Here is a 10,985-nt window from a genome sequence, read left to right as displayed (position 1 = left end):
CTGACGGTCACCTTAGAGGAGGTCAGGGCTGTAAGAGGGGTGGCAATGGAGCTGTAGTTGTGGATAAAGTGGCGGTAGAAGTTGGCAAATCCCAGGAAGTATCGTGATATTTGATTTTATCCACATCGTCCAGAACAGCGAGTGTAATAAACAGAGTCTGATTATATATGCTGAGAAATCCCCTCATACCCCCCCTAAAATCTTTATGCCTCTTTTCTGCAGCGTGGCCTTGAAGATTTCTGAGAGCGTGTGCACCACTTTGTTCAGCTGCTTCTCCTCCTCTACAGTCCGTCCATCCATCCATCCATCCATCTTCTTCCTCTTATCCTGGTCGGGTCTCGGGGGCAGCAACCTAAGCAGGGAAGCCCAGACTTCCCTCTCCCCAGCCACTTCGTCCAGCTCTTCCCGGGGGACCCCGAGGCGTTCTCAGGCCAGCCGAGAGACATAGTCTCTCCAGCGTGTCCTGGGTCTTCCTCGGGGTCTCCTACCGCTGGGACGGGCCCTGAACACCTCACCAGGGAGGCGTCTGGGAGGCATCCTGACTAGATGCCCGAACCACCTCATCTGGCTCCTCTCGATGCGGAGGAGCAGCGGGTCTACTCCAAGCTCCCTCCGGATAACTGAGCTTCTCACCCTATCTCTAAGGGAGAACCCAGCCACCCTACGGAGGAAGCTCATTTCAGCCGCTCGTGCCCGCGATCTTGTTCTTTGGGTCACTACCCAAAGCTCATGACCAGAGGTGAGGGTAGGAACCAAGATCGACTGGTAAATCGAGAGCTTTGCCTTTCGGCTCAGCTCTCTCTTCACCAACACGGATCCATGCAGAGTCCGCATTACTGCAGACACCGCACCGATCCGCCTGTCGATCTCCCGTTCCATCCTTCCCTCACTCGTGAACAAGACCCCGAGGTACTTGAACTCCTCCACTTGAGGCAGAATCTCATACCCGACCCGAAGAGTGCACTCCACCCTTTTCCGGTTGAGGACCATGGACTCGGATTTGGAGGTGCTGATTCTCATCCCGGCCGCTTCACACTCGGCTGCGAACCGATCCAGTGAGAGTTGGAGGTCACGGTCTGATGAAGCCAACAGGACCACATCATCTGCAAAAAGCAGGGACCCAATCCTGAGGTCACCAAACCGGACCCCCTCCACACCCTGGCTGCGCCTAGAAATCCTGTCCATAAAGATTATGAACAGGATCGGTGACAAAGGGCAGCCCTGGTGGAGTCCAACCCTCAGTGGAAACAAGTCCAACTTATTACCGGCAATGCGGACCAAGCTCTGACACCGGTCATACAGGGAACAGACGGCCCTTATCAGGGGGTCTGATACCCCGTATTCCCGGAGAACCCCCCACAGGATTCCCCGAGGGACACGGTCGAATGCCTTCGCCAAGTCCACAAAACACATGTGGACTGGTTGGGCAAACTCCCATGCACCCTCAAGGATCCTGCAGAGGGTGTAGAGCTGGTCCACTGTTCCACGGCCTGGACAAAAACCACACTGCTCCTCCTGAATCCGAGGTTCGACTATTCGACGGACCCTCCTCTCCAGCACCCCCGAATAGACCTTACCAGGGAGGCTGAGGAGTGTGATTCCCCTGTAATTGGAACACACCCTCCGGTCCCCCTTCTTAAAAAGAGGGACCACCACCCCAGTCTGCCAATCCAGAGGCACTGCCCCCGATGTCCACGCGATGCTGCAGAGTTGTGTCAACCATGACAGCCCCACAGCATCCAGGGCCTTGAGGAACTCGGGGGGGTTCTCATCCACCCCCGGGGCCCTGCCACCGAGGAGCTTTTAAACCACCTCAGCGACCTCCACCCCAGAGATAGGAGAGCCCACACCCGAGTCCCCTGGCCCTGCTTCCTTAACGGAAAGCGTGTCGGTGGGATTGAGGAGGTCTTCGAAGTATTCCTTCCACCGACCCACAACGTCCCGAGTCGAGGTCAGCAGCGCACCGTCCCCACCGTACACAGTGTTGACGATGCACTGCTTCCCCCTCCTGAGACGTCGGATGGTGGTCCAGAATCTCTTCGAAGCCGTCCGGAAATCTTTTTCCATGGCCTCACCGAACTCCTCCCATGTCTGGTTTTTTGCCTCAGCGACCGCCCAAGCTGCGCTCCGCTTGGCCTGCCGGTACTTGTCTGCTGCCTCCGGAGTCCTACAGGCCAAAAAGGCCCTATAGGACTCCTTCTTCAGCTTGACGGCATCCCTCACCGCCGGTGTCCACCAGCGGGTTCGAGGATTGACGCCACGACAGGTACCGACCACCTTACGGCCACAGCTCCGGTCAGCCGCATTAACAATGGAGGCACGGAACATGGCCCACTCGGACTCAATGTCCCCCGCCTCCCCCGGTACATGGTCAAAGCTCTCCAGGAGGTGGGAGTTGAAACTCTCTCTGACAGGAGACTCTGCCAGACGTTCCCAGCAGACCCTCACAATGCGTTTGGGTCTGCCAGGTCTGCCCGGCATCCTCCCCCACCATCGGAGCCAACTCACCACCAGGTGGTGATCAGTTGACAGCTCCGCCCCTCTCTTCATTCGAGTGTCCAAGACATGCGGCCGCAAGTCCGACGACACGACTACAAAGTCAATCATGGAACTGCGGCCTAGGGTGTCCTGGTGCCAAGTGCACATATGGACCCCCCCCCCTTATGCTTGAACATGGTGTTCGTTATGGACAATCCGTGATGAGCACAGAAGTCCAATAACAGAACACCGCTCGGGTTCAAATCAGAGGGGCCGTTCCTCCCAATCACACCCTTCCAGGTCTCACTGTCGCTGCCAACGTGAGCGTTGAAGTCCCCCAGCAGAACGAGGGAATCCCCAGGGGGAGACTCTCCAGCCCCCCCTCCAAGGAGTCCAGAAAGGGTGGATACTGTGAGATGTTGTTTGGACCATAGGCACAAACAACAGTCAGGATCTGTCCCCCCACCCCCCGAAGGCGGAGGGAGGCCACCCTCTCGTCTACCGGGGTAAACTCCAACATACAGGCACCAAGCCAGGGGCCAATAAGTATTACCACCCCTGCCCGGCGCCTCTCACGTGTGGCAACTCCAGAGTGGACGAGAGTCCAACCCCTCTCGAGGAGACTGGTTCCAGAGCCCTTGCTGTGTGTTGAGGTGAGGCCGACTATATCTAGCCGGAACTTCTCAACCTCACGCACCAGCTCAGGCTCCTTCCCCACCAGAGAGGTGACGTTCCACGTCCCTAGAGCTAGCTTCTGCAGCCGAGGATCGAACCGCCAAGGTCCCCGCCTTCGGCTGCCGCCCAGCTCACACTGCACCCGACCCCTTTGGCCCCTCTCAGTGGTGGTGGGTCTGTGGGAGTGGGGTCCCATGTCCCTTCTTCGGGCTGTGCCCGGCCGGGCCCCATGGGCGAAGGCCCGGCCACCAAGCGCTCGCCTCCGAGCCCCACCCCCAGGCCTGGCTTCAGGAGGGGGCCCCGGTGACCCACGTCCGGGCAAGGGACACGAAAAACCAATTGTCTTGCTCATTATTGGGGTTTTCTGAACTACCTTTTGTCTGGCCCCTCCCCCCGACCTGTTTGCCATGGGAGATCTTACCAGGGGCATAAAGCCCCCGACAACTGAGCTCCTGGGGTCATTGGGACATGCAAACCCCTCCACCACGGTAAGGTAGTAGCTCAGGGAGGGGTCCTCTACAGTCACGTTTCCAAACCAGACAGTTACAGCATAGGTGAGGATACTCTCCACAGCTGCCCGATAAAACTGTAGCAATCCTTTACTAGACACCCCACTCTTTTTCAACTGTTTTAAAAATAATAGTCTCTGGTGAGCTTTCTTTAAAATCATACAGGTGTTGTCCTTAATTTCAATGTGGACATGATGGTCACTCCCAGAAACTTAGAGCTGTGTACCCGCTGCACTTCTGTGTTGTTGATAGTCAAGGGTAGGTGGTCCACATGTTTAGTATGAAAGTCCACAACCATTTCCTTGGTTTTACTAACATTGAGTTCCAGATTGTTTGCACTGCACCAGTCTAGCAGAGATGAGATATGATTTCTGTACTCTGATTTCTTATTTCTGGTAATCAAACCCACTACTGTAGGGTCATCAGCGAATTTGATCAATTTAACTGATTGATGATGTGAGATACAGTCATTAGTGTACAGTGAGAACAGGAGAGGGGACAGAACGCACCCCTGGGGGGGGCCAGTGCTGACAGTCAGGGGTTCTGATGTTTTGTTATTGCACTTAACCACCTGCACCTGTACATGCATTAAAATGACGAAATGTTTTGATTTTGTTTCTCTAAGCATGGCAATCAAATGGCCATTGCAGTCTACTTATGACCAGGAGGAATTATAACAGACAGAAAAACACATTTCATGATGATTTGATCTTCTGACTGTTGGTTTAAGACACAGTTGAGAAATGATTTGACAATTAGTCCCAACTTCTTTTTTGCAACAAAAAGTTTCTGCCATGTTGACACATTGGAATAATAAATGTACCTATTACATATGAAGCATGTTCACATCTGACCTGTCTGAGGACACAGTAATATTTAGAAAGATTGAGGAAACAACTTTGTTCTTTCATTTATATTTAAAGTTTTTCAAGAAATCAGGAAGTTGGCTCCTCGTGATGAAGGCGTCGAACCGCAGAACTCTGCTCAGAGCAGCTCAGTCTGAATAATGTGCATCTTGAAGTGTGAAAGCAACAGGAAACCAGAGAAACTATAGCATGAGTGACATCAACCTCTGGGTGAGTCATTGGTACTGGATAATTATAGTTTCTCTTTTTTGTGAAGCAGTATTTAAGATCACACCTCTTTGCTTCACTTATTATCAGACTTGAGCGAGTTGTTAGTAAGTGAACACAGGAGCAGTTTACAGCTGAGATCCAGAGTCCACGAGCGTTTGAAGATGTTCAGGACTGTGTGGATGTGGCTGCTCATCCTGGCTGTCTTGCCACTCTTCTGTGAATCAGAAGGTAAACTTCTTCATCTGTAGTTTCTGCATTGTTTGACATACAGAGTAATGGAGTGATATTATTCACACTGTTGCTCTGTAACGTCATTATGACTTTGTGCTAAATGCAACATCACATTTATGAGTATAGCTGCTGACTGAATCTGAGTTTATAACTATTGTGATTAAGAAAGAAACTTTTAAAGACATTTCAGCTGAGGCAAAGTCACGGAGTGAAATATAATTCAAAATGAAGGTTATATTTAGTTAGTTCAGAGTCTTCAACAAGTGTTGCTGAAGCTTTCACTCTTTTTAAGACTTGTTTCCTTTTCGGTGCAGCTTTAGAAGTAGGTGAAGTTGTGCCAGAAACCTCGACTCTACCTCTCAGTGTGTCATGCTTGTTGTGCTGATGAGTAAAACACTGATTCTCTCTGTTAGAAGAACATTTGATCCTAAAATGCTGCACAACAAGCAGCAATGCAAGAATTCCCAACATCAAGGAGTGTTTCGAACAGATGCCAAGAACGAAATGCAACTTCCACGCCTTTGTGTAAGTACAACGTGTTTCTAAAGAATCTAAATGTGAATAAATCTGTATTCATCTCTCTCTGATCTGCTGAGAGGTTCCTCATGATACCAGAACAACACTCAGGAAACTTTGGCTTCATTCAAACTTAATAATATTTAATGAGGTGTTGTGTGTAGCAGCAACATAACAAATGTCTAATTCTTTCATTTCTGGTTCCTGTTTCTAGGATCATAACTCAAGACAATAAGCAATACTGTGTGAAGCCAGATGCTCGGTGGCTCAAACGTCGTATCAATGAGGTGAGAATTATGTGTTAAAATGTGTTGGCTCAGCTATCAGGATGCTTTACAAGTCCATCAGGGTGAGCTACTGTTAGAAGGTAACACTATTTTTCATGAATCTTTTCTTTCTGTCTCTCTCACAGGGAAATGTGACGTGTCCTCCCATCATCAAGCCCAAACCCAGATTTGAAGTCCTGAACAAAGTCGACATGGAATAAAAACAGCTGCCAGAATCATTTCTGATCATTTACTGCTTCCTGCTTTTACTGCAATATAAAGATAGATAAATATAGATAACTGTAACTGTCTCGGAGACAGATTTCATCTTTTATTTTGAAAGTTAAGGTCATAGGTCAGTGTTTGGGGAGGTGTGCTGCATTATGGGTGGGAAGAGATGTAAACGGAGAACGACAACGTGGCTACAAAGAAGACATACAGCCAGAAAGTAATTTGCATGGTTCAAGAGGCGCACACGGTAACTGTTTGCCTTGTTTTGTGGTTTCAACTGTCATATTTGTGTGGCATTTGTGGGAATTCTTTATAAAAACATTTAGTGTGCCTTTTATTGCCATGCTTGGGCCTGTGTAGTGAGAGAAACTTGAGACTGTGGATGATAGAGAGAGATATTTTTTGACTTGTTGTGTTTTGTGTTATTTTTATAGTTTTCACGGTGTCTTGAGAGGATAAGAGATACGAATAAAAACAACTGGAGACATCAGTATGAGACGTGGCCTTATTCATTGGACCAGTGCATTTATAGTGAAAACGTACGCCGTGTGGCCAAGAGTCTACTGTAAAGAGCAGCGCGCGTGTCCGTGAAGAAGAGAGAGAGAAGCATCGCCGGGGCAGTGTATGACCGGACAAGAGGCTAAGGAAGAGGCGTGCTAATCCAAGGAAGACGGTGGGAGAGTCGATCCTGACACCGGGTGGAGAGTGCCGCGATTTCGCCAACATAGGGCAACAATTGTGCGGACTACAGCTCCGCAAATATCCCCTACCGGGTGCAGCGTGCAATGTGTGTGTTTCTCGTCCCACACTGTCAACACAAAGAGGGCATGCTCTACAGAAGGCGTCAGGTTTGACTGTGCTACCCTGAAGTTCTTATGGAACTTTGGATACCTTGAAAGGAAGGACCGGACAAAACTGCTGATTCTTAAAGAGAGAGTAACTCATATTTCCTTATATAAAACAAACAAAACCGTTACAAGAAACTTGTTAAAAACACTAGGTTAATTATTGAGAGAGTAATTTCATTTCTTTATAGACTAATTGCGGTTCCTGATTTATCAGTGTAATTGTTATGAAGGTTTTAATAGCCTAATGTTTTTTTTTTGTTAATGGTTTATCTGAGAGTTTAAATACTGAGTTTAACGAGATTGGGTAAATAGAAATAGCAGTTGATTGTACTGATAACTACATAGTTCTAAAGGGTTATATCTGCACATGCAAATTGAGGTATGCAGTGCCTTTTCAAAAAACCTGTGAAATGTCTGTTAGTGAGGAAAAATCACCAAGTGCCAAATTAAGTGAAAAAATTGAGTCTCTTCAAGAAGACTTAAGTAGTTTGAGAATACAGTTAAAATCTCAAACTGAGGAAGCTGAAAAAGAGAGATTAGAATCACTTATAGGTGATGTCTTTGCTGAAATAGAGATAGTGAAATTAACAGTGGTTGAGCCTACCTCCACAACCTTCCAGACAGACAACCCCAGGAAATCTTCACGCGAGAGAAAGTTAACCCCAAAAATGCTGGAGTTGAAGCAACAAGAGATCTCTCAGAAGGAGAGTAAATTCTTCACAATGTATGAAAAATGGAAAGAGCAGGTAAAAGCTGCACGCACCAATCTTAAACAAGAGTGCTCTGATGGAGATTTGAGTGACATGATGGATGCTGTTGAAGGACTAGAGAAACAAGTGAAAGATGTATATGAAAATGTACGATCTCAATCAGCACCTTCTACTGAGATTAGAAGGAAGATGGATTCCTGCACAGCAGTAACAGGAGATTTGATGGGACTTATGAAGGTACGCATGAGTGAAGTAGGGCAAGAGGACTTTGATGCCAAAGCAGAAAGTGCAAGGCTTCATGTGATGCTGGACAGAGATTATGCCCAATCAGTATTTGGGTCTTCAAGAACTAAATCTACTGTTCGCAGTCACCACTCAAATCATTCTTCACATTCAGCAGAAAGTCAAAGCTTAACAGTCAAGAGAGCAGAGTGTGCTGCGCAGCTGGCTGCAAAAAGAGCTGAAATGAAGATGGAAGAAGCAATTGCTGCACAAAAGCAAGAACTTAAGAAACTAGAAAATCAGAGAGATCTTGATGTGATAGCGGCTAAACTTAAGGCATACTCTGATGCTGACTCAAATGGGGGTGACAGCCAAAGCCAAGCAGCATGTGATGAGGCCAGTTGTCCTCCAATATCATGTAGTCCTCCAGCACCACGTAGAGAAATTAAAAAAGAACAAACGTGTGAGAATAACAATGATCAAGCAACCAGTACAAATAAAGAAGCATCATTAGTACAAGCTCTGCATGACACAATGGTTCTTACAAGACTGCCTACACCTGAGCCCTCAGTCTTCTGTGGAGACCCACTGAAGTTCTTAGAGTGGAGAACAAGTTTCAAGGCACTGATAGAACGTCGATGCATAGACCCAGCAGACAGATTGTTCTACCTGCAGAAATATCTCAGTGGTGAAGCACGATCTGTAGTAGAAGGAAGCTTCTACAGAAAGGACAGTGAAGCTTACAACCAAGCATGGGAAGCCTTGAATGCTCGGTATGGCCACCCCTTTGCAATCCAGTGTGCATACAGAGAAAAACTGAACAACTGGCCAAAGATTGGCTCACGAGAGTCAGTTAAATTAAGACAATTTAGTGATTTTCTGACATCCTGCAACAATGCCATGCCTCACATCAAAGGACTTCAGGTGTTAAATGACTGTGAAGAAAACCGAAAGATGTTGCAGAAGCTCCCAGATTGGTTGACTTCCCGCTGGAATCGCCATGTCACAAAACAGCTGCGACAAACAGAGGAATACCCTAACTTCAAGGCGTTTTCTGATTTCATAGCAAATGAAGCAGATATAGCATGCAATCCTGTGACATCTTTGCAAGCCTTAAGGTCACCTGAAGAAAAGTCACAAAGAGAGGTAAAACGAACAAAGGCGAATGCATTCAGTACAAATGTGAAAGCACATGAGACTGATAAATCAACGACAGTAATGAAAACATACAGTGTTGCAGAGAACAGCTCAAAATATTCAAATGGATCAAAGAAAGTGAGCATGTCAGCATTATCTGCAAACCCAGTAACATGCCTGTGCTGTGGAGAGAGTCACTCCGTCCACAAATGTCAGAAGCTCTCCAGTAAGCCTGTTGAGGAAAAGAAAAGGTTTGTGTTTGAAAATAATCTGTGCTTTGGTTGTCTCAGGCGGGGACACAATTCAAAGGACTGCAAGAATAAAGCTACTTGTGGCGTGTGTAAGAAACCTCATCCAACACCACTTCATGAGGACCGTTCTGCTGCCGCAGACGCATCTTCCTCTCATGCTACAGAAGCGGAAGAAAACACCTCCTCCCTTTCCTGCTGCATTGATAAAGGTGAAGGTGGGAGCACTTCCATGATAGTGCCTGTTTGGATTTCTTCAGCCACCACCCTTGAAACAGAGACTTTAGTGTATGCTCTACTAGATACACAAAGTAGCAACACCTTTGTAGACCAGGGGGTAATTGAGAAGATGGGGGCGGGTACAGAGCCAGTCAAGTTGAAACTTACCACTATGATGGGAAAAGATTCCATTGTTCAGAGTGAAAGAGTCAGTGGTCTTAGAATTAGAGGATTTTCCTCAAAAACTTTTGTCAACTTGCCACCTGCCTATACTAGAGATTTCATCCCACTCGAACATTCTCACATCCCTACCCCTGAAACTGCCAAAAGGTGGAGACATTTGAACCAAATAGCACAGGAAATACCAGAGCTGATGGAGTGTGAAGTTGGACTCCTCATAGGCTATGACTGCCCCAGAGCCTTGGCCCCAAGACAAGTCATAACAGGAGGTGACTATGAGCCATATGGTATCAAAACGGACCTGGGTTGGAGCATCGTTGGCAACTCACCTCAGGTCGCAAAGTCAACAGAAGTGACAGGTCTGTGCCATCGTGTCTCTGTCAAAGAACTTCCACCTTTGACACCAGCCAATGTCATCAGAGCCCTTGAAGCTGACTTTAAAGATACTAACCCTGGGGAAAAGAGTATATCACAAGATGATATACAGTTTATGCAGTTACTGAATGAAAGAATAAAGCAGAATGCAGATGGACACTTGGAGATGCCTCTCCCTTTTAAGACACGCCCACAACTGCCAGAAAATAAGCATCTGGCTCTGGTGCGGCTAAAGCAGCTGAAAAGAAAATTTGAGAAACATCCCAGATTCAAGAATGACTATGTTAAGTTCATGGACAATGTCTTTAAAGACGGGGATGCAGAAAGAGCTGAGAACCAACCCAGAGCAGGATCTGTCTGGTATATTCCTCACCAGGGAGTATATCACCCTAGAAAGCCAGAAAAAATCAGGGTCGTGTTTGATTGTTCCGCCAAGTATGATGGCACAGCTCTGAATGATCACTTGTTAGCCGGACCCGACCTCACAAATGGACTGACAGGAGTACTCTGCAGGTTCCGCAAACACTTAATTGCACTCATCTGTGACGTTGAAAAAATGTTTCATAGGTTTCATGTAAGTTCAGAGGACAGAGACTACTTACGATTCCTGTGGTGGGAAGGCGGTGATTCAAAAACAGAGCCAAAAGAGTATCGCATGCGGGTGCATCTGTTTGGAGCGGCGTCTTCTCCGGGCTGCGCGAATTATGGTATGAAGTACCTTGCAAGCCAGGCGGAGAAAGATTACCCTGCAGCAGCCAATTTCATCAGGAAACATTTTTATGTTGATGACGGGTTGATCAGCGTAGACTCTGTGGACACAGCCATCAAACTAGTCAAAGAAGCGCAAAAGTTGTGTGCAAAGGGCAGACTACACTTACACAAGTTTATCTCTAACAACAGAGAAGTCTTGGAGTCTATTCCTGACAGTGAACGAGCTAGTGGAGTACAGGATGTGGATCTCAGTCGTGAAGAACTCCCAGTACACACTGTGTTGGGAGTGAAGTGGAGTGTGAACAGTGATACATTCTCCTTTAATGTTTCCCTGGATGAGAAGCCAGCAACAC

This window comes from Scomber japonicus, chromosome 16 (assembly GCF_027409825.1).
Source record: "Scomber japonicus isolate fScoJap1 chromosome 16, fScoJap1.pri, whole genome shotgun sequence".
In the NCBI taxonomy this organism is placed as follows: domain Eukaryota; kingdom Metazoa; phylum Chordata; class Actinopteri; order Scombriformes; family Scombridae; genus Scomber; species Scomber japonicus.
The sequence above is the reverse complement of the archived record's forward strand: the minus strand, read 5'-3'. Positions refer to the sequence as shown.